General features: G+C 44.6%; 1 pseudogene; it reads right to left on the reverse strand.

The window, feature by feature from the left end:
• Nucleotides 1–400: 400 nt before the first annotated feature.
• The window catches only part of LOC148773323 (protein fem-1 homolog A-like), a 99,049-nt pseudogene continuing 78,845 nt past the window's right edge, over nt 401–20,604 (reverse strand).

Consider the following 20,604-nt stretch of genomic DNA (forward strand, 5'->3'; position numbering starts at 1 on the left):
AGCCACCTGGAAAGCACTAACTCCCCTCCCCCAGGTAAATAAACAGAACACCAAATCACAAAAGCTACCCAAGGGGCTGGTGGCTTGGGCGCAGAGAGTTGGACCCACAGCAGAGAAGAAGGAGCAGGTGAGAATGTGCTGGAAAGGTGGATTATCCCACTTTGCCCTCTCAGGGGCCCCAGTTCTAACACTGCCCTGGGTGGCTGGGTCTATCCTGTCTGACACGTCAGAGGTAGAGGCTGAACCCAACTCTCAGCTTCTACATGTGTTTCTAGTAGGGGAGGAAGACGATGGCTTCAATCTCTCTGCCCCAGGTCAGAGGCAAGATTCTCTGAAACTCAGGCAGATGGGACATGTGGGAGGTTGAGCATCTTCTTGTGGAGGATGAGTGCAGGGACTCTTATAGAAAGTCAGTTCTCTGAGCACGTGGTCTGGAAGCTTCTACCACCAACAGCTCATCGATTCTTGTCCCCTCTCCCTGATGCGGGGAGGGCGCCATGGAGGCCCATGAGCTCTTTCCTGGTTTCCAGACACCACAAGTGTTCCCCAGAGAGGGTGGGGACAGGTGTGGGCCCCGCCCATCCTGGGCTTCCCTCTCCCACCCTTTTCCGTTTCCGTGCAGCTGGATGAAAGCTCCCAGCTCTTAGGGAGTGAAGCCCTTATATGGGATCTTATTCTTGTCCAGGGTGCAAGTCGCAATGCACTAGAGGGTCACATAGGTGAAGGGCTGAATGGTGCTCTTGGCCAGCAGCTTCTCATGCAGCAGCTCGTAGACTGTCTTCTTGAAAGCTCTGATGGCTTCCATGTGGGCCCCCGCCTCTATCAGGGCATTCGTGATCCCCAGGCAGTTGTTCTGCTTTGTGATGTGCACTGGCGTGTTGTTATCAAAGTCCCGGCTGTCTGGGTCAGCCCCACAGTCGAGGGTACCTTGACCACTTGGAAGGAAGGGAATCTGCCCACCTAGAAGTGGCCTTCATTTCTGTTCTGTGTTCACTGCCATATGCAGGAGTGAAGCCATTCTGGCTGTGATTCTTGCGGGCTCACCAAGGCCCCCAAGCGCAGCAGGCCCCGCACCACGTTCAGGTGATCAGCTGCGGAGGCGGCCCACGGCAGCTGCGCGCCCTCGATGCTCTCCTCATTGAAGTGTATGGAGCCGCTGGCATCCGTGCTGGCGCCACTCCAGTCCACCCGGATACTCAACCTCATCTAGGTGGCTGCAATGGGAGGTGATGACAAGCGGTGTCCCCACCTTAACCCCCCACCCCTGTCCCCTGCTGGCCAACTAGCCCGTTAGCTCGGCCGGCTCCTCCCTTCTCTGGCTGCTAGGCAGCCTCTGAAGCATCTGAAGCTTGTCAACACGGACTGTGTTGTATACGGTGGGGTAGACGTCTACCATTTGGACCTCTGCCAGGACATGGGCAGGCCGCCTGAAGGGTTGAGGGGACAGGGGACCGAGGACAAGAGCCCAGAGGGGAAGGCTGCAAATTTCACCATCTCTCCTGCTGCCATCCTAGGTGTGTCTCCTTATGAATTTTCTTAATAACATATTTTTCTCTGGCTTACTTTAAGAATACAGTATTTAAGGGCTTCCCTGGTGGCTCAGTGGTAAAGAATATGCCTGGCAATTCAGGAGTGACTGGTTCCATCCCTGATCTGAGAAGATCCCACGTGTTGCAGAGCAAATAAACCCATGTGTGCCACATCTATTGAGCCAGCGTTCTAGAGCCTCAGAGCTTCAACGACTGAGCCCACACACTCTGGAAGCTGTGATCCACAACAACAGAAGCCACCACAATGAGAAGGGTGCGGCCCGCCACTAGAGAGTAGACCCCGCTCATCCCAACTAGAGAACACCCCCATGCAGCAACAAAGACTTGGCACAGCCCCCTAAACTCAAAACAAACAAAATAATTTTTTTTAAAAAAACACAGTATATAAGGAATTGTCGGTTGTGTCTGACTCTTTGTGGTCCCACAGAGTGTAGCCTGCCAGGCTCCCCTGTCCATGGGATTTCCCAGGGAAGAATACTGGAGTGGCTTCCCATTTCCTCCTCCAGGGGATCTTCCCCACCCAAGGATCAAACCCACATATCTTGTTCGTCTCCTGCCCTGGCAGTCGGATTCTCTACCACTGCTGCTGCTGCTGCTGCTAAGTCACTTCAGTCGTGTCCGACTCTGTGTGACCCCATAGACGGCAGCCCACCAGGCTCCGCCGTCCCTGGGATTCTCCGGGCAAGAACACTGGAGTGGGTTGCCATTTCCTTCTCCAATGTGTGAAAGTGAAAAGTGAAAGTGAAGTCGCTCAGTCATGTCTGACCCTTAGCGACCCCACGGACTGCAGCCTACCAGGCTCCTCCATCCATGGGATTTTCTAGGCAATAGTACTGGAGTGGCTTGCCATTGCCTTCTCCGTCTCTACCACTAGTACCTAGGTAATGGATATAACATACAAAATATGTGTTAATCACCTGTTTGTGTTAACCGTAAGGCTTCCAGTCAACAGCAGGCTATTAGTAGTTAAGTTTTGGAAGAGTCTAAAGTTATGCTTGGATTCTTGACTCAGAGGGGTCTTGGTGCCCCTAACCCCTACATTGTTCAAGGGCCAACAGAACTGTCATTGTTGCTTCCACGACCTAATATGTCACTGGGACAGTGTCTTGCATGCTTGTTCTAGGTCTTTGATAAAGACCAAAGGGAATTCTACGACTAAGGGACTGCCACGTGTAGAGAGATGACAGCAGAGTGTGCAACTCACTCCCCAACCCATGTCCATATCCTCTCCCAGGTGTCTGAAGAGAAACAGGAGAGAATCCCTGGAGGACAAAGAGAAGTCACGGCCTTGATTAGGACTAAAATGCGGCAGGTAGATTACGACAGTAAAGCATCAATACAATGGCCCAGTATGGCCAGTGGAAAAAACTAGCAGGGGGTGCAGGCTCACTGTGGATTACCGCCAATGGAATGTATGTTGCTCCAGTGGCCCTGGCCATTTGAGACTTTGTGGCTGTAAACAAATGCACAGCACAGACTGATGGCACTGGGAGTGCTGTGTCACTGCCGGGGGCTTCTTTTCTGTCCCACTGGACTTGAAGACACTCCTCCATGGGTCTCTTGTGCTCCTACACATCTTGCTGAGTGTGACAGGAAAGCAAGGCCCTGAGTGCTCTTTCCCTGGCATTTCTCAAGTTTGTGCTTACAGCAAATGACTCCGAGGCTGGTTTCCGGGCTGCTCTTAGGCAGCAGGTTGCCCATGCTCAGGGTCCTTTCCTGTAAGGCAACTCAGTGCACATACAGGCATTTGTCAAGGATGATCTGCGTCACCTCTATGGGAAATCAGGAAACTCACAGCCTTTTAAAACTCACAACCTTTTAAAACTGACAGTCGTTTTTACAAAAAAAAAATGGAATCTTCCCTGTTGCTATAAGACAAAGAGACCTTTTCCTCCTTCCCTTTTCTTAGAATATTTCCTTGAGGAAACTGTTATTTGTAAACCATTCCTCTGTCCCTTGGATACACATGTAAATCTTAAAAGGGTAAATAAGCCTTCTGTCAGCAAAACGACTCAGGAATAATTTTCTTTGGGGACTAGGGGCCATCTCCTTGAAATAGAAACACTAAAGAAGACAGTGTTCTGTCTCTCTGTCATCCTGAGAGCTTAGCCTCAGGGCCTGGCTCTATGGTGGAACTCAGTTCAGTTCAGTTCAGTCCCTCAGTCCTGTCTGACTCCTGGTAACCCCGTGGGCTGCAGCATGCCAGGCTTCCCTATCCATCACCCACTCCCAGGGCTTGCTCAAACTCATGTCCATTGAGTTGGTGATGACATCCAACCATCTCATCCTTTGTTGTCCCCTTCTCCTACAGGCTTCAATCTTTCCCAGCAACAGGGTCTTTTCTAAGGAGTCAGTTATTCACATCAGGTGACCAAAGTATTGGCGCTTCAGCTGCAGCATCAGTCCTTCCAATGTATATTCAGGATTCATTTCTTTAGGATTGACAGGTTTGATCTCCTGGCCATTCAAGGGACTCTCAAGAGTCTTCTCTAACACCAAAGTTCAAAACATCAATTCTCTGCCCCTCAGCTCTCTTTATGGTCCAACTCTCACATCCATACATGACTACTGGAAAAACCATTGCTTTGAGTAGATGGGCAAAGTAATGTCTCTGATTTTTAATATGCTGTCTTGCATTGTCATAGCTTTTCTTCCAAGGAGCAAGCATCTTTGGATTTTGTGGCTACAGTCACCATCTGAAGTGATTTTGGAGCCCAAGAAAATAAAGTCTTTCACTGTGCTCGTTGTTTCCCCATCTATTTGCCATGAAGTGATAGAAGCAGATTCCATAATCTTCGTTTTTTCAATGTTGAGTTTTAATCCAGCTTTTTCACTCTCCTTTTCCACTTTCATCAAGAGACTCTTCAGTTTCTCTTTGATTTCTGCCTTAAGGGTGATATAATTTCCAAATCTGAACATACTGATAATTCTCCCAGCAATCTTGATTCCAGCTTGTGCTTCTTCCAGCCCAGGGTTCCTCATGATGTGCTCTGCAGAGAAGTTAAATAAGCAGGGTGACAATAAACAGCTTTAATGTATCCTTTCCCAATTTCGAACCAGTCTGTTGTTTCATGTCCAGTTCTAACTGTTGCTTCTTGACCTACACACAGATTTCTCAGGAGGCAGGTAAGGTGGTTTGCTAGTCCCATCTCTTGAAGAATTTTCCACAGTATGCTGAGATCCACACAGTTACCAGCTTTAGCATAGTCAATAAAGCAAAAATACGTGATTTTCTGGAATTCTCTTGCTTGTTTTATGATCCAACAGATGTTGGCAATTTGATCTCTGGTTCCTCTACCTTTTCTAAATCCAGATTGAACATCTGGAAGTTCTCGGCTCACATACTGTTGAAGCTTACCTTGGAGGATTTTGAGCATTACTTTGCTAGTGTTTGAGATGAGTGCAACTGTGTGGTAGTATGAACATTCTTTGGCATTGCCTTTCTTTGGAATTGGAATGAAAACTGACCTTTTCCAGGCCTGTGGCCACTGCTTAGTTTTCCAAACTTGCTGACCTATTGATTGCAGCACTTTCACAGCATCATCTTTTAGGATTTGAAATAGCTCAGCTGGAATTCCATCACCTCCACTAGCTTTGTTCATAACGATGCTTCCAAAGACCCACTTGACTTCACGTTCCAGGATATCTGACTCTAGATGAGTGATCACACCATCGTGGTTATCTGGGTCATTAACATCTGTTTTGTATAGTTCTGTGTACTCTTGCCACCCTTTCTTAATATCTTCTGCTTCTGTTAGGTCCATACCATTTCTGTCTTTTATTGTGCACAATTTTGCATGAAATGTTCCCTTGGTATCTCTAAATTTTTTGAAAACATCTCTAGTCTTTCCCTTTCTACTGTTTCCCTCTATTTCTTTGCATTGATCACTTAGGAAGGTTTTCTTCTCTTTCCTCGATACCTGCTTGTCATAAGAGAGAGGAGAAGTCTGACTTTGCCTTTGGATAAAGGTAATTAACTGGCACAGATGCCATTGCCATTACCAGCTGAGCTTAGGGTGAATTACGATAGAATGTAGAGAAAATGGTGGTCTCAGGTCCTCTTGCAGGACCGCTAGTTGTCGTTCTTCATAAGAATATTCAGGTACTTGATTGTATATGTTCAGTTAAGCAAAAGGTTGATTTCTTGCTACCTTTGCGGTCTGATTAGCAGATTGCCCATGAGGCCAATCACAGTCTTGTTTAATACTCAGTAATGAAATCATTCTGTTTGTATTCTCCATTTGTGGAGATGATGTCCTGGGTTTTCAGGAGACTGTATTTTTAATTTTCCCAGTTTGCTGATGAGGATGCAATGACCTGAAATTTCCTGAACTGAGCAGACCAGTGATGGTGAGTTATCAAATGCCTCCCTCTTAGGGCTTTGCTCTTATCAAATACTACCTGGAAGGATCTCACTCTCCAAATTCTAGATTTTCTTTCTGAGTAAGCATGCATAATACAGGACCTAAAAATCCATCAGGGTCACCATCAGCTTTAATGGTGGTTAAGATGGGAAGCCCAGATGTTGCCTGCAGATCTTCTCTCTTGAATGGCCAATACAGCTCTATATGACATTTGGAAGGGAACCCATTTGAAAGGAAAATGCAGGCTTATATTGGCCTGAGGATGCTCCCATTAATTTGGATGAATTAATATATATGGTGGTTTTGAGAAGAACCTCTTGCCCAGGTTTCCCTGGTGGCTCAGACGGTAAAGAATCTGCTAGCAACGCAGGAGGCCTGCGTTTGATCCCTGGGTCAGGAAGATCCCCTGGAGAAGGGAATGGCAACCCACTCCAGTATTCTTGCCTGGAGAATCCCACGGACAGAGGAGCCTGGCAGGCCAGGGTACATGGTGTTGCACAGAGGTGGACACGACTGATTGACTAACACTTGCACTTACATCCCCAGCAAAGGAATTACTTGTGTTTACAGGATGACTATCATCCTAGAAAGAAGGTTAAACATTATTTGGGAAGACGTAGGAAAGTGGAAGAGGAAATGGGAGAATTAAAGTCATTTTCTCTTTCTCCAAACCCTCCTCCTCCTTTCTCTGCTGTCTCCCCTCCTTTTGCTCCCTTTCCATGGCATCTCTTCATCTTCACGCCTCAATCCGACTTCTAGTAAGGGCAAAACGATGATCTTCAAGATGGGCAGTTAAATAGATTTCCCTGTGAAGAAGGACAAGGAGACAGTAATGAATTATCTGCCCTGTGTGAGATGTGTGTATCTCATGCCCTAGCTGTGATTCCATTTCAGGCTTAGCCTAGATCTCGGCCCTACATTATTCACTGAGGGATTCTTTGCCGGGGCCCGGTAAGACCCACAGAAGTTTTCACAAGTACCTGGCAGTGTGTTTTCAGTTTACAGCCCCAAACATGGGGATGTGCCCTGGTAGCTGCACAGAATTCTGCAAGCAGAAGGCTTTGGTTGTTTGATGGAGCAGGCATGTCAGGACCAGAAAGCAACCCACCATATCAGGGGGAAAGGTGGCCCAAAGACTCTGGCTATATGCCACCTCCCACAACCATGGAAGGACTAACAGCTTGAGGGACCCACTGAGACACCTACAGGTGGCCATAGTTGAAGCCCTTCTATGAAAAGTGAGCTGGGAGAAATCACAGCATTGTATCCAGAAGACTAGTGATTTCTTTGGTGATTTTCACTGGCAGTTTGTTGAGGCTTTCCCACAACTTACCGGCATGGCTCCAGAGGCAGTTCAAAATCACCCACTAGTCCTATCTATGTTTCTTTCAACCTAGAAGAGATTATTACATAAAACTTAGCAGCAGCTGCTCAATTTGGGGGCATGCTAGAGACAAAGGAAGGAGAAAAGCAGTTAAACATCACTGTGTTAGCCACTTGGTTACAACTATTTTCTAAGGGAAGAATCCCTACTCTGGACAACAAGTGAAGGGAGCCAAGTTAGGTGGGAAAACTGTATGTCATTATTACATGATGCCAAGACACTGGAAGAGGGACTGGAGAAAGAGACTCCTGAGAATGCAGACCCTGCAGGAACAAGGGAATCAGGAAAGCCCAGGATGAAACCCTCAGCTAGGGAATAATAGGCCAAAGTCTCAAAGTCACCTGATTGAGGGAATCTTGGAGGTGGAAACTGGTGAACCACAAGTTTGAATACCTTGCCCTGAGGCTACTCTATGCTTGCCTTTTCTGGTAAATATTCATGCTGCAGAAGACTCTTGAAAGCTCCCTGGTCTACAAGGAGATCAAACCAGTGAATCCTAAAGGAAATAATCCCTGGAAATTCGTTGGAAAGACTGATGGTGAAGCAGAAGCTTCAAAGGCATGATGTGGACAGGATCAGGAGCAGGGTGGGCAAGATCAAGGGCAGGATGTGGGTGGGCTCAGAGGCAAAAGAGGGTGAGTTTGGAGCAGGGTTTGTATGAGGAGCCACCAGGGAAGCCCACTTGGGTGGGATTGGGAGAAAGTGTGGCCTGGGTTCAGGGTGAAACCCCCTCTTCTTCATCTTTAGCACCTCACTTTCAATCTCTCCCCAGAGCCACGAGGCTCTTCTGTGATGTTTACAAGGCAGAGAGTAAGAGGTACTGTAAGCAACTCCCGGTGTTAGGCCGCGAGCACTCAATGGATCTCCTGGAGAAGGGAAAGGCTACCTACTCCACTATTCTGGCCTAGAAAATTCCATGGGTCCGTGGGGTCGCAAAGTGTTGGACATGACTGGGCAACTGTCACTCACATTCATGTACTTCTCCCTGTCAGACCTCCCCTCCATCCATCCTCTCCTTCCTGTTTGATCTCTTTCTACTCTTCCATCCATCCTACCCGATCACACCCCTTCCTACATCCCAGCATAACTTCTCCCTCCATCCTCCATGCTTGATCATACCCCCTTTGCCCCCTTCTTCTTTACCTAGTAATCACTGAATTCCTCTCTGCCTTCCTGCTAGGCCACTTCCCATCCCTCTCCTTCTGCTTGACTGCCCTCCAATCCCCCTCGTCCTCTCATTTTACCTGCCTGATCCCCCTCCATAGCCACCCCCGTGCATACCTCATCATCATTCTTTCTGCCCACCGGTTCCAGATGATGAGGTGTGCGGTTGTCTACTAGTGCACAATGTCTCTGAGGTCACTGATGATTTCGGTCATCTCCCCAAATGCCTTTGCAACCTCCACTATTGCTGGGAGAAGCTGAGGTGTGCCGAGGTGGACCTAGAGCCTGTTTGTGTGGTAGGTTACAAGGCTGAGTGTGGCTGAGGGGCAGCATGGGTTCCTAGAAGCCCCTTCTCACACTTACCCCCCACAGTTGCATGAGCTGGTTGAGCAAGAGCACAAGGTGTACACAGCCATGATGAATCGGACAGGGCTGCTGGCGCTGATGCTTCACCAAGCAACCCAGCATGACCCACTCACCACTGACCTATGCTCCAGAGTAGACAGCTGAGCTCTGCTCAACTGAGGTCCTATGCCTGATACCTGGTTCAAGGGAGACACTACGAATTTCTCACACACCTGTTCCTCTAACCATGTCTTCCTCAGGGCATCTCAAAGTTTCTCTGTGCTTCTCTGTTCCCCATTTAGTATCCTGTCTCTGTGCCTCCTTAAGGTGGACTGGTCTTTAAAATATCCCCACTTCTGTCCTTTCTCTTATCCCCTGTCTCTCTCTTTCCTGAATCTCGGCAGGGCCAAAGGATCTGCCCTGTGCTCATCTCCCACTGGCCAGAGTTTTGTTTAGAAACTTGAGATTAGCAAGATATTTTAATATCTCCTGGTGGTCCCTAATCCAGTCTCTGTGCCCACAAACCCAATTCCAAACCTCCAATGGTGATGGGTGACAATGCAGCTTTACTTGCTGGCAGGCCATTTGGATCTGGGTGAGAAGTGCTACACACTCAGCTCAGTCTGTCCTTTTCTGTCAAGGGAGACGTGAAGTTACAAAGTGGGTACCAAGGACCCTGAGGCCCCCGTCCCAGGCCATCAGGTCTGTCGTTGTCACCTGATTAGTGCACTTTGACCAACTTCTGTATAATTGTTGGCATTCCGCAGGCCAGAGGTGCTGTAAAAGTGTTGCAATGGAGGGAAAAGGTGATGGTTCCATATGGGGACACTGAGGAGAGTTCAAGGTGTCAATGCAATCACGCCCTTGCCCCTACCCATCTTGTTCCACCCCTCAAAATACCATGAGGTCCCAGCCCTTCTGTCAGCCTCGGCCCTTGTCAGCTCAGTCCTGGTTTATGCACATGCCCCTCACCCCGAGACCTCTGATTCTGTCTGTTCTCTTCTTTCCACTACCCTTCTCTGGGTTTACTAGACCTCAGAGATTTTTTTTTTTTTGTATGTGCGTAATTTTCACTTTTGTTTTTTCTGCATGGACTCAGATATTTCACCTAAATATTTCAGGATGTTGCTCTAGACTTACACCTTGTATTCCACCATAACTAGTATGTTAATTACCTAATGCACTACTTTGGAGAAGGAAATGGCAATCCACTCCGGTCTTCTGGCCTGGAGAATTCCATGGACAGAGGAGCTTGGCAGGTTACAGTCCATGGAGTCACAAGAGTCGGGCATGACTTAGTGACTAAACCACCACCACCACCACCAATGCCCTACCTATCTAGTGCCATATCTCCTTTATTTATTCCCAGTATTGTATTTTTGTTTCTTTAACTTGATCATTTTTTCCTGGAGCAAATCCATATAAATAATTATAACATTAAAATTTTGTTTTATTTATTCTCCTTATGTTTATATTTATTTATGTATAATTTCATTTTATTAATTGCCACCTTGATTTTTTTGTTTTGTGTTTCATTTTCTATGTTTGCTTCATTTTGTTCTTTCTTGAATTGAATTCCTAACTTTATTAATTTTGTTTTCCCATCTATTATAGTAGTAAAGGATTTGAAACTATATACTTTTTTTCTAATGCAGCTGTATCTCATAAACTCTGGTCTGAAAAGTGCAAGCTCAGATTGATTTCTCACTCTGATTCTACCTATTGAGGAATGTTTCTTAGTTTCTAACTGGTTAAGCAGTTTTGGTGATCTTTCCTTTCTATATTTGTAATTATGCTTTTACTGTGATCAGAGAATATAGGTTGTTGAATCTGAACTCAAACTGTTACTCAGGATTTTCTTTGTGGCCCAGATTACTCAAGTGAGTTTCATAAACTTTCATGGATGTAAGAAAATATATCTTCTGTTAGGTTCAGATTACTCATGAGGACTTTTCTATCTAGCTTGACAGTTACTGCTTCTTTACTCTGACTTTTGTCTTTTTGTCTGCTCCAGCTGCTTTGCTGTCAAAAGATAGAATAAATGTTGTAATATTTTAAAACAAATTTCTCTTTGTAGTTGTGTTTTTTGGCAGGTAGAGGTGGGAAATCCTGAAGTACGTATCTTAGGCTATTTCGCACAATGCCACTGTGTGTTTTCTTTGTTTTGCTTGTTTAGTCCTTTTGACCTTGAATTTACTTTCCCAAGTGCATCATCACTGCTTCTTTTATTTTGCAGCCACGAACCTTGTGTGTGGGTTTCCAAGGTGACTCAGCGGTAAAGAATCCACCCGCAATGCAGGAGAGATGGGTTCGATCCCTGGGTTGGGAAGATCCCCTGGAGTAGGAAATGGCACTCCACTCCAGTATTCGTGCCTGAAAAATTTCATGGACAGAAGAACCTGGGGGCTACAGTCCAGGACTTGCCAAGAGTCAGACACGACTGAGCAACTGAGCATGCACAACCTTGTGTATCTTTGCCTAAACCTTATTTTTCTCATTGTTTAAGATATACTTCTTTTCAACTATATATATTTTTTGCTCTCATCGTACACTTGTGTCTTCGGATTTAGTCCATTTAATATGTATAAAAATGATGATCTTGTCTTTTGTATTAAAATTTCCTTATTATCAATTTTACTGTTTCCTAAATGCACCTTTTTTCTCTTCTTCTCCCTAATACTTTGATGCTTCTGTTCATTTTTGTCCCTCCTTACATCATTAGTGCTTTTTATGTTTACTAATTGTAGCATTATATATTGTGTCACTTCTAACAGGCAAGATTTATGTTTTCTCTATTATTTGATCAGAATATAATTAACCTTTCTTTGTAGAGAGAGAGATTTATCAGCCATATTTGCCTCAGGGAGATAAACAGTATTATTTTTGTGTTTTTCCAGAAATATTAAAGCTGCTCTTTGGAAGACTGTATTTTCCTTAGGTTAAGTCAATTCTGCTTCAAGAAAACTTACTTAGTATTTGTATTCAAAGTTCCCAATTACTTTATTTATCATAATTTAACTCTAGCTATATGAATGTGCAATTGCAGGTGTATGTTTTACCACAACACTTATTGCTACCCATTGTTTTGCTCTCTTATTTTGAGATCTATCTTCTCATTCAATGTTCATTTATTTAGAATACTTCCTTTAGTGTTTTCATCAAATAGAGTAAATTGGTAGGATAGTCTTCAAATCACGTAATGTCCGAACATGTTGTTCTTTTGCTCTAAGGAGTGTTTTCTTGGGAGTGGGTATAGGATCTCTGCATTAGAGTCCTTCTTCTTAACTACATTTTTTATTTTTGTATTGGAATATAGCGGATTAACAATCGGAGAAGGCAAGGGCAACCCACTCCAGTGTTCTTGCCTGGAGAATACCAGGGACGGGGGAGCCTGGTGGGCTGCCGTCTATGGGGTCACACAGAGTCGGACAGGACTGAAGCGACTTAGCAGCAGCAGCAACAGATTAACAATCTTGTGATAGTTTCAGGTGGAAAATAAATGGTCTCAGCCATACATATATATGTATCCAAGAGTCCTTCTTTATTGATGGCCTATGAGAAGTGGCTTCTAAGATGGCTCCCAATGATCCCAGACTCCTGGTATTCAAAGCTTTGTGTAATTCCCTCCATTTCTGTAACTCACTTACTTTTAAGCAGTAGCACATGACTGAGCGACTGAACTGAACTGAGCTGATACCTTTAACACTGAGGAGATGCCACCTTTGTGATCAGCTTACAATAGATTGTAGGTTCTGTCTTCCTAACAGGTTCTCTTCCTTGTGGACTTAGTGAACCAAATTGCCATGTTCAGTTCAGTTCAGTTGCTCAGTCGTCTCCAACTCTGCGACCCCATGAATCACAGCACGCCAGGCTTCCCTGTCCATCACCAACTCCTGGAGTTCACTCAAACTCCTGTCCATTGAGTCAGTGATGCCATCCAGCCATCTTTTTCTCTGTCATCCCCTTCTCCTCCTGCTCCCAATCCCTCCCAGCATCAGAGTCTTTTCCAATGAGTCAACACTTCACATGAGGTGGCCAAAGAATTGGAGTTCAGCTTTAGCATCAGTCCTTCCAATGAACACCCAGGACTGATCTCCTTTAGAATGGACTGGTTGGATCTCCTTGCAGTCCAAGGGACTCTCAAGAGTCTTCCCCAACAACACAGTTCAAAAGCATCAGTTCTTCGGCGCTCAGCTTTCTTCACAGTTCAACTTTCACATCCATACATGACCACTGGAAAAACCATAGCCCTTGTCATGCTGGGGAAGCCTATATAGCAGAGAACTCAGGATTGTCTTTGACAAATTATATGAAAATCAGGCTCTCAGACCAACAACCCAAATGAACTGGATCCTGCAAACAACCACATAAATGAGCTTGGAAGAACATCCTTCCCCAGGTGAGCCTTCACATGAGGCCCCAAGCATAGCTGAGACCTTGATTGCAACCACATGAGAGACCCTGAAACAGAGGATCAAGCTACGCTGTGCCTAGGATTTTGACCCACATAACTTATGAGATAATCAGTGTTTGTTATTTTAGACAACTAAGTTGATGGGAATATGGAGACAGACAGATAGGGACTGGAGGGTCAGTGATTTTGTGAAAGATACTAGGTTGGTTTCTGAGATGAAAACCATAGCATCCATCAGGAAATTTAGTGCTTGGCTGCTCCACGAGTCAGTTTTAGAAACTCTGTGGGTCATTAATTGGCAGTCTGGGAAGACAGATAATTGGAAACCTGCATGGGATGTGGCACTGCTGTACTTGTGTTGGTTATTATTCAATGTTGTCATAGTCATCACCATGGATTAAGAATATGAGGAGCCTGGCCATTGACTTTGAAGTGTCCTCTGGAAGTCCTTGTAGTCCATCCATAGGTGGATTCTGCTGGTCAGTGATTGGTTGGCAGTGAGAGGAATCAGGGGTATAGTGCCATGGATGTGAGGTGTGCAGAGACCAACTTTTTTGAGTTGGTCAGACACTGGGGCACTTGGTGCACACCTGGATTCCAGTGTCTAAGAAAGGAGGGAGGATGAGTTTGAGATTTCACCTCTGCAGAAGAGGGAAGGCAAGGCAGGTTGCTGTGGATGTGCACTGAAATATGCAGAAGCTCAGTTTATGCCCACAAGATGTCCTCCTTCAGCTTGAGCATTTTGGAGACGATAGATAATCAGAGTATTCTTTATTGGGAGCCTACCCAGTATGGGGTTCAGAATCACAGACTGACTTTGGAGTCAGCTGATCTTGGCTGCAGTATTTCCTGGTCTTTCTACTTGCTAGTAGTGTGACCTTAGGATAACTGACTTAGCCTCACTGTGCTTCAACAGCTTCTGCTGTCAAATGGTTTTAATGATAATCATTGTCATGTAGCTGGCAAGGTTACAGTGAAAATTAAATGAGGTACCTGATATTGATCAGCAGGGCCTCATGGCAGGGCAAGTGTGTCACAGGAGGGACAGATTCCAGACTTGTTGCCCCTGAGATGAATCACCATCCCGCGGCTGAGCGTGAGTACCACGTGGCTGGTGCCCCACATTCAGAGCCCTGCCTATATCAGTGAAAAATGAGATGAAGTTGATGGAGGAACGGTGGGATGAAGGGTGAGCCCCATAGCCTGGGAGAAGGGGAGGTCCAGGATGTCTGCAGGCAGCAATGTCCAGGTAGGGGTGACCACCAGCCCCAGCCTGGGAGACATTGTGCCCTGATGTCCAGCACTCCCCACTGGCTCTGTGCAAATGCTCAGCTGATCACCACCAGATCTTCCGTTTTCCTGATCCTTGGGGATTTGCTAATTTCCCCTCTACCCTGATCTAGGGCAGAAATTTCTCTTTATTTATTTTTTTTTTTTTTGGAACTTAGAGGATGGCCAGGTAGTAGGGTGAGCACAGTCCCTAGGGCCCTTCTAATTCTTCCTCCTCTTCTCAAAGATGAATAAAGTAGCCTGAGAAGGCACGAGTGCCAGGTTCCTGGGGTTGTGACAGTAATGGACTGGAGCCAGTTGTCTTCACTGTGTCCTCCACACTCCCCACACTCCAGCCAGGACCTGCTTTCCCACTAAAAATTCCTCTTGAAATTTTGCAAACAGAGGAGGATGAGGGAGCCAGACCCTGCCCCACTGCCCCACAGCTCCCTTCTTCTGACAGTCCTGAGTCTGCTGTCAACTCCGGGGACAGGATGGTTGTCACAGGGGCTCAGAAAGACAGTGTATATTATAAATCTGCATTACTTTAGTTTTATTACATGGATTTGAAAGTTAAATGTATTTTATATCATTATGTAAATTCATATATGTATATAAATATGTAAAAATGTGTATATGATTATATAAAAATAGTTTTATTTCTGTAACAGGAAGTCATACACTCTAAGTAGAAGGAAAATAATTAAAGTGACCTCTAACTCTATTATCACCTAACTATCAGTTCTATTAACATTTTGATGTTTATGCTTTCAGATATTTTTTTCTGCATATGGGCATGTGTGTCTGTTCATGAGTGTTTAATATATTATTAATATATGCACACTTAGTTTATATGAAAACTAGAAGTGTTTGTTTACCTTCTATTTTTGCTCTTTACAGCAACTTAAACATTTCTCCATGTCGGCATATATTTGTGTGTACAGTTTTAACAGTTGCATAATATTGAGTTTTTGCATGTATCATCATTTTTATAACCAATATACTGTTAATATAGGAATCATTTTAGGAATCAGTGAACTAAAATAGACTGGAATGGGTGAATTTAACTCAGATGACCATTATATCTAACACTGTGGGCAAGAATCCCTTAGGAGAAATGGAGTAGCCCTCATAGTCAATAAAAGAGTCTGATGTGCAGTATGTGGATGCAATCTCAAAAATGACAGAATAATCTCCGTTCGTTTCAAGGCAAACCAGTCAGCATCACAGTAATCCAAGTCTATGTCCCAACCCAGTAATGATGAAGTTGAACAGTTCTATGAAGATCTACAAAACCTTCTAGAACTAACACCCAAGAAAGATGTCCTTTTCATTATAGGGAACTGGAATGCAACAGCAGGAATCCAAGAGATACCTGGAGTAATGGGCAAATTTGGCCTTGAAGGACAAAACAAAGCAAGGCAAAAGTTAACAGAGTTTTGCTGAGTAAACACACTGCTCATAGCAAACACACACTTCCAACAACACAAGAGAAGATTCTACACGTGGACATCACCAGATGGTCAATACCAAAATCAGATTGATTATATTCTTTGCAGCCAAAGATGGAGAAGCTGTATATGGTCAGCAAAAACAAGACCAGGAGCTGACTGTGGCTCAGATCATGAACTCCTTGCCAAAATAACACTTACATTGAAGAAACTAGGGGAAACTTCTAGACCATTCAGGAATGACCTAAATCAAATCCCTTATGATTTAGAGTGGAAGTGACAAATGGATTCAAGGGATTAGGTCCGATAGACAGAGTGCCTGAAGAACTACTGACAGAGGTTCATGACATTGTACAGGAGGCACTGATCAAGACCATTGCCAAGTAAAAGAAATGCGAAAAGGCAAAATGGTAGTCTGAGGAGGCTTTACAAACAGCTGAGAAAAGAAAGGAAGCTAAAGGCGAAGGAGAAAAGGCAAGAGATACCCACATGAATGCAGAGTTCCAAAGAATAGCAAGGAGAGATAAGAAAGTCTTCCTCAGTGATCAATGCAAAGAAATAGAGGAAAACAATAGAACGGGAAAGACTAGAGGTCTCCTCAAGAAAATTAGAGATACCAAGGGAACATTTCATGCAAGTTGGGCACAATAAAGGACAGAAATGGTATGGACCTAACAGAAGCAGAGGATATTAAGAAGAAGTGGCAAGAATACACAGAAGAACTATATGAAAAAGATCTTCATAAACCAGATAACCACGATGGTGTGATCACTCACCTAGAGCCAGACATCCTGGAGTGTGAAGTCAAGTGGGCCTTAAGAAGCATCACTACGAACAAAGCTAGTGGAGCTGATGGAATTCTAGTTGAGCTATTTCAAACCTTGAAAGATGATGCTGTGAAAGTGCTGCACTCAATATACCAGCAAATTTGGAAAACTCAGCTGTGGCCACAGGACTGGAAAAGGTCAGTCTTCATCCCAATCCCAAAGAAAGGCAATGCCAAAGAATGTTCAAACCACTGCACAACTGCAATCATCTCCCACGCTACCAAAGTAATGCTCGAAATTCTCCAAGCCAGGCTTCAACTATACGTGAACCATGAACTTCCAGATCTTCAAGCTGGATTTAGAAAAAGCAGACGAACCAGAGATCAAATTGCAACATCCGTTGGATCATAGAAAAAACAAGAGAGGTCCAGAAAAATATCTACTTCTACTTTATTGACTATGCTAAAGGAAATGGTAACCCACTCCAGTATTCTTGCCTGGAGAATCCCGTGGACAGAGAAGCCTCGTAGGCTACAGTCCACGGGGTCGCATAGAGTTGGACACGACTGAGCGACAGAATGGAATGAATGGAAAGCCCTTGACTCTGTGGATCAAAATTAAGTGGAATGTGACAGTTGGACCATAAAGAGAGCTGAGGGGCAGAGAATTGATGCTTTTGAACTTTGGTGTTGGAGAAGACTCTTGAGAGTCCCTTGGACTACCAGGAGATCCAAAGTCAATCCTATAGGAAATGAGTCCTGAATATTCATTGCAAGGACTGATGCTGCAGCTGAAGCGCCAATACTTTGGCTGCCTGATGTGAATAACTGACTCATTAGAAAAGACCCTGTTGCTGGCAAAGATTGAAGGCTGTAGGAGAAGGGGACAACAGAGGATGAGATGGTTGGATGGCATCACCAACTTGATGGACATGAGTTTGAGCAAGCCCTGGGAGTGGGTGATGGACAGGGAAGCCTGGTGTGCTGCAGTCCATGGGGTCGCAAAAGTTAGCCACGACTGAGCAAATGAACTGTACTGATACTGTGAGTAAACATGTATGAAGGATAGTCTCGGTTTTGATGATTAATACCACTGTCGTTACATGTCTGCATTTAAATCTTTGTGCATATCTGTGACTGATTTCTAGAAATTGAAGTCTTGGGTCAGGGTGTAAGGAAAGATATTTAATGACTTAGGAGGGGAGAGTGGGTACACTTGGTCCCAGTGAGAAACCTGCCTTTTCTAAGTGTCACACAATCACATCAGTTACAGATACACAGCTTGTGGCCATAGAAATGTGGTGCTCCTTGGGTCTCCCACACGGTGCGACCCCCAGCTGAAGTGTGGGTGTTTTTCAGGCTGGTGGATCTGATCTCGACCACGCTTCTGACTTCACAGAACAAGCTCCTTCCCAATAAAAGCAGGAAATAACCAAGCTTTTAGTGAGTTATCTTTAATTTGTGGATTTGTTGTTTTGCACCCATTGCTTCCCCAGTGTCTTTAGGGGGCCTTTAAGAATCCCTGAAACAAAACGTCCAGGTATGACTATAAATTTAGGTCAGAGAAGATATACAGAGAATGGACAAAGTCAGCACCAGGATCTATTTTGACTGTAGACATCTGTGCCAGATAGTCCTGAAGAGTAAATAAAATGGAGCTCTAAGTTTCTTTCTTACTTTCCTATTAGATGCAGCTGGCAAAGGAATGCAGTCATTTGCAAGAGTTACATTGGTCACAGATAGAAAATATGCCAATTCTTCCAGGGTAAATATTTCCTGATAACTGACTTTCAAAAACGTGCTTGATCTCCTTATGGAGTGTAGCTGAGTTAACCTTATACTTTATCATCTAAATCAGGACACTTTAGAATAGGAAAGGGGCATTATTAATAATTGTGGTGGGGGACTTCCTTTCTGGCGGTCCAGTTGTTAGGACTCTGTGGTCTCACTGCTGAGGATCTGGGTTCAATCCCTGGTCAGGGAACTAAGGCCTCACAAGCTGTGCAATGCAGCCGTTAATACAACAGGTGTAAACTGGACAAGGGGTCGGCCTAATGAAAAATACAGAGTGCTATCGATAGCAATCTTGTCGTAAGTGTATTAAAGTGAGATCTGCCACCGCCATCTTCTAGAAAATGGTTCTCACATATATATGTATCTCACATATTCTCTATCCATTCCTTTGTCTATGTATACCTCATTTATAGCAAAGAAGAACTATTACTGCATGAACGCTGAATTTCAGAAATTTCAATTATTATTTCTCCTACAAAATGTTATTTTATATTCAGTTCAGTTCAGTCGCTCAGTCATGTCCGACTCTCCGCGACCCCATGAATCACAGCACACCAGGCCTCCCTGTCCATCACCAACTCCCGGAGTTCACTCAAACTCATGTCCACAGAGTCGGTGATGCCATCCAGCCATCTCATTCTCTGTCGTCCCCTTCTCCTCCCGCCCCCAACCTTTTCCAGCATCGGAGTCTTATCCAGTGAGTCAACTCGTCGCATGAGGTGGCCAAAGTATTGCAGTTTCAGCTTTAGCATCAGTCCTTCCAATGAACACCCAGGATTGATCTCCTTTAGAATGGACTGGTTGGGTATTTAGTAACAGGCATACTATGTTTTATACTAGGATTAAAACTCATTACGGACTCCGCAGGTGGCACAGTGGATGAGAACCCACTTGCCAACACAGGGAACACAGGGGACATAGGTTTGATTCCTGGTCCAGAAAGATTCCTGGAGTAGGAGTAGGGGGGTGTTTGGATCTGAGTATAGAGATCTGTGATATTTATACTGCCATAGAGGTACCTTCAGTTTATTGCATGGGAGCAAGACAGAGAAATTATCTTCTAAGACATACAACTATGGGAGAAGGAGGAAATTTAGAATGGAACAGTCCCCCTTCTGAGATTTGCCACTGGATGGTTTGAGGAATGGGGAAGTCAGGGAGGTTCACAAGCTACCAATGATAAGATAGCATTAGAGAAGAAAGGGGAGGTGTCAGAGTGGTCATGAGGGAGTTCTGGGTATTTCACATTCAGTACATACAATTGCCTTCCAGTATGAACATTCAGGTGTACAATGAGGTGCGACGTCTTGGTAAAGGTTTTCCCACAGTCACTGCATTCATAAGGTATTTCACCAGTATGAACTCTCTGATATGTAATCAAGACTGACTTTTAAGTTAAGGCCTCTCCACATTCAGTATAAACATAAGTTCTTTGTTCAGTCCGAGTCTTCTGGTGTATAAGGAGATTTGATCTTTTGGTGAAGACCTTCCCACATCTTGTGCAGGTATGGGTTTTTACCTTGTGCGAGTTTTTCTATGCTCATGCATTAGATTTGGAAGGGAAAGATGTCCCATAGTCACTGCATTCATAAGGCTTCTCTCCACTATGAATTTTTCGATGTGCAATCAAGTGGGTCTTCTGGATAAAAGCCTGCCTACATTCAGTGCATATGCAGGGTTTCACTCCTGTATGAATTCTCTGATGCAACCTCACTATTGACTGATGAGTGAAAGTCTCATCACATTCTGCATTCATAGGGTTTTCCCACAGACTCGGCTGGACAAAGAGGTGTGGCTTCTGAGTGAAGACCTTTCCACATTCACTGCATACATAGGCTATCTTCCCAGTGAGAAATTTTCAATGAGGAATGTGTTCTTGTTTCTGGCTGAGGGCTTTCCCACACTGCTTAGCTTCACAGAATTTCTCATTTAGATGAGAATTAACGTAGCTAGTAAAAAGGAATAAGTCAAATTTGACTACAACCAATAAACTTCTCAAGGTTTTTCTCATGTTACCTCTATTAGGAATGGTACATTTAACCTATACTTCAAACCATTTCCAAATGAATCACATTTAAGGGGTTGTTCTTATGAACTAACTAT

Source organism: Moschus berezovskii, chromosome X, assembly GCF_049115385.1.
Source record: "Moschus berezovskii isolate FMDL1 chromosome X, NW_MosBer_1.0, whole genome shotgun sequence".
Taxonomy (NCBI): domain Eukaryota; kingdom Metazoa; phylum Chordata; class Mammalia; order Artiodactyla; family Moschidae; genus Moschus; species Moschus berezovskii.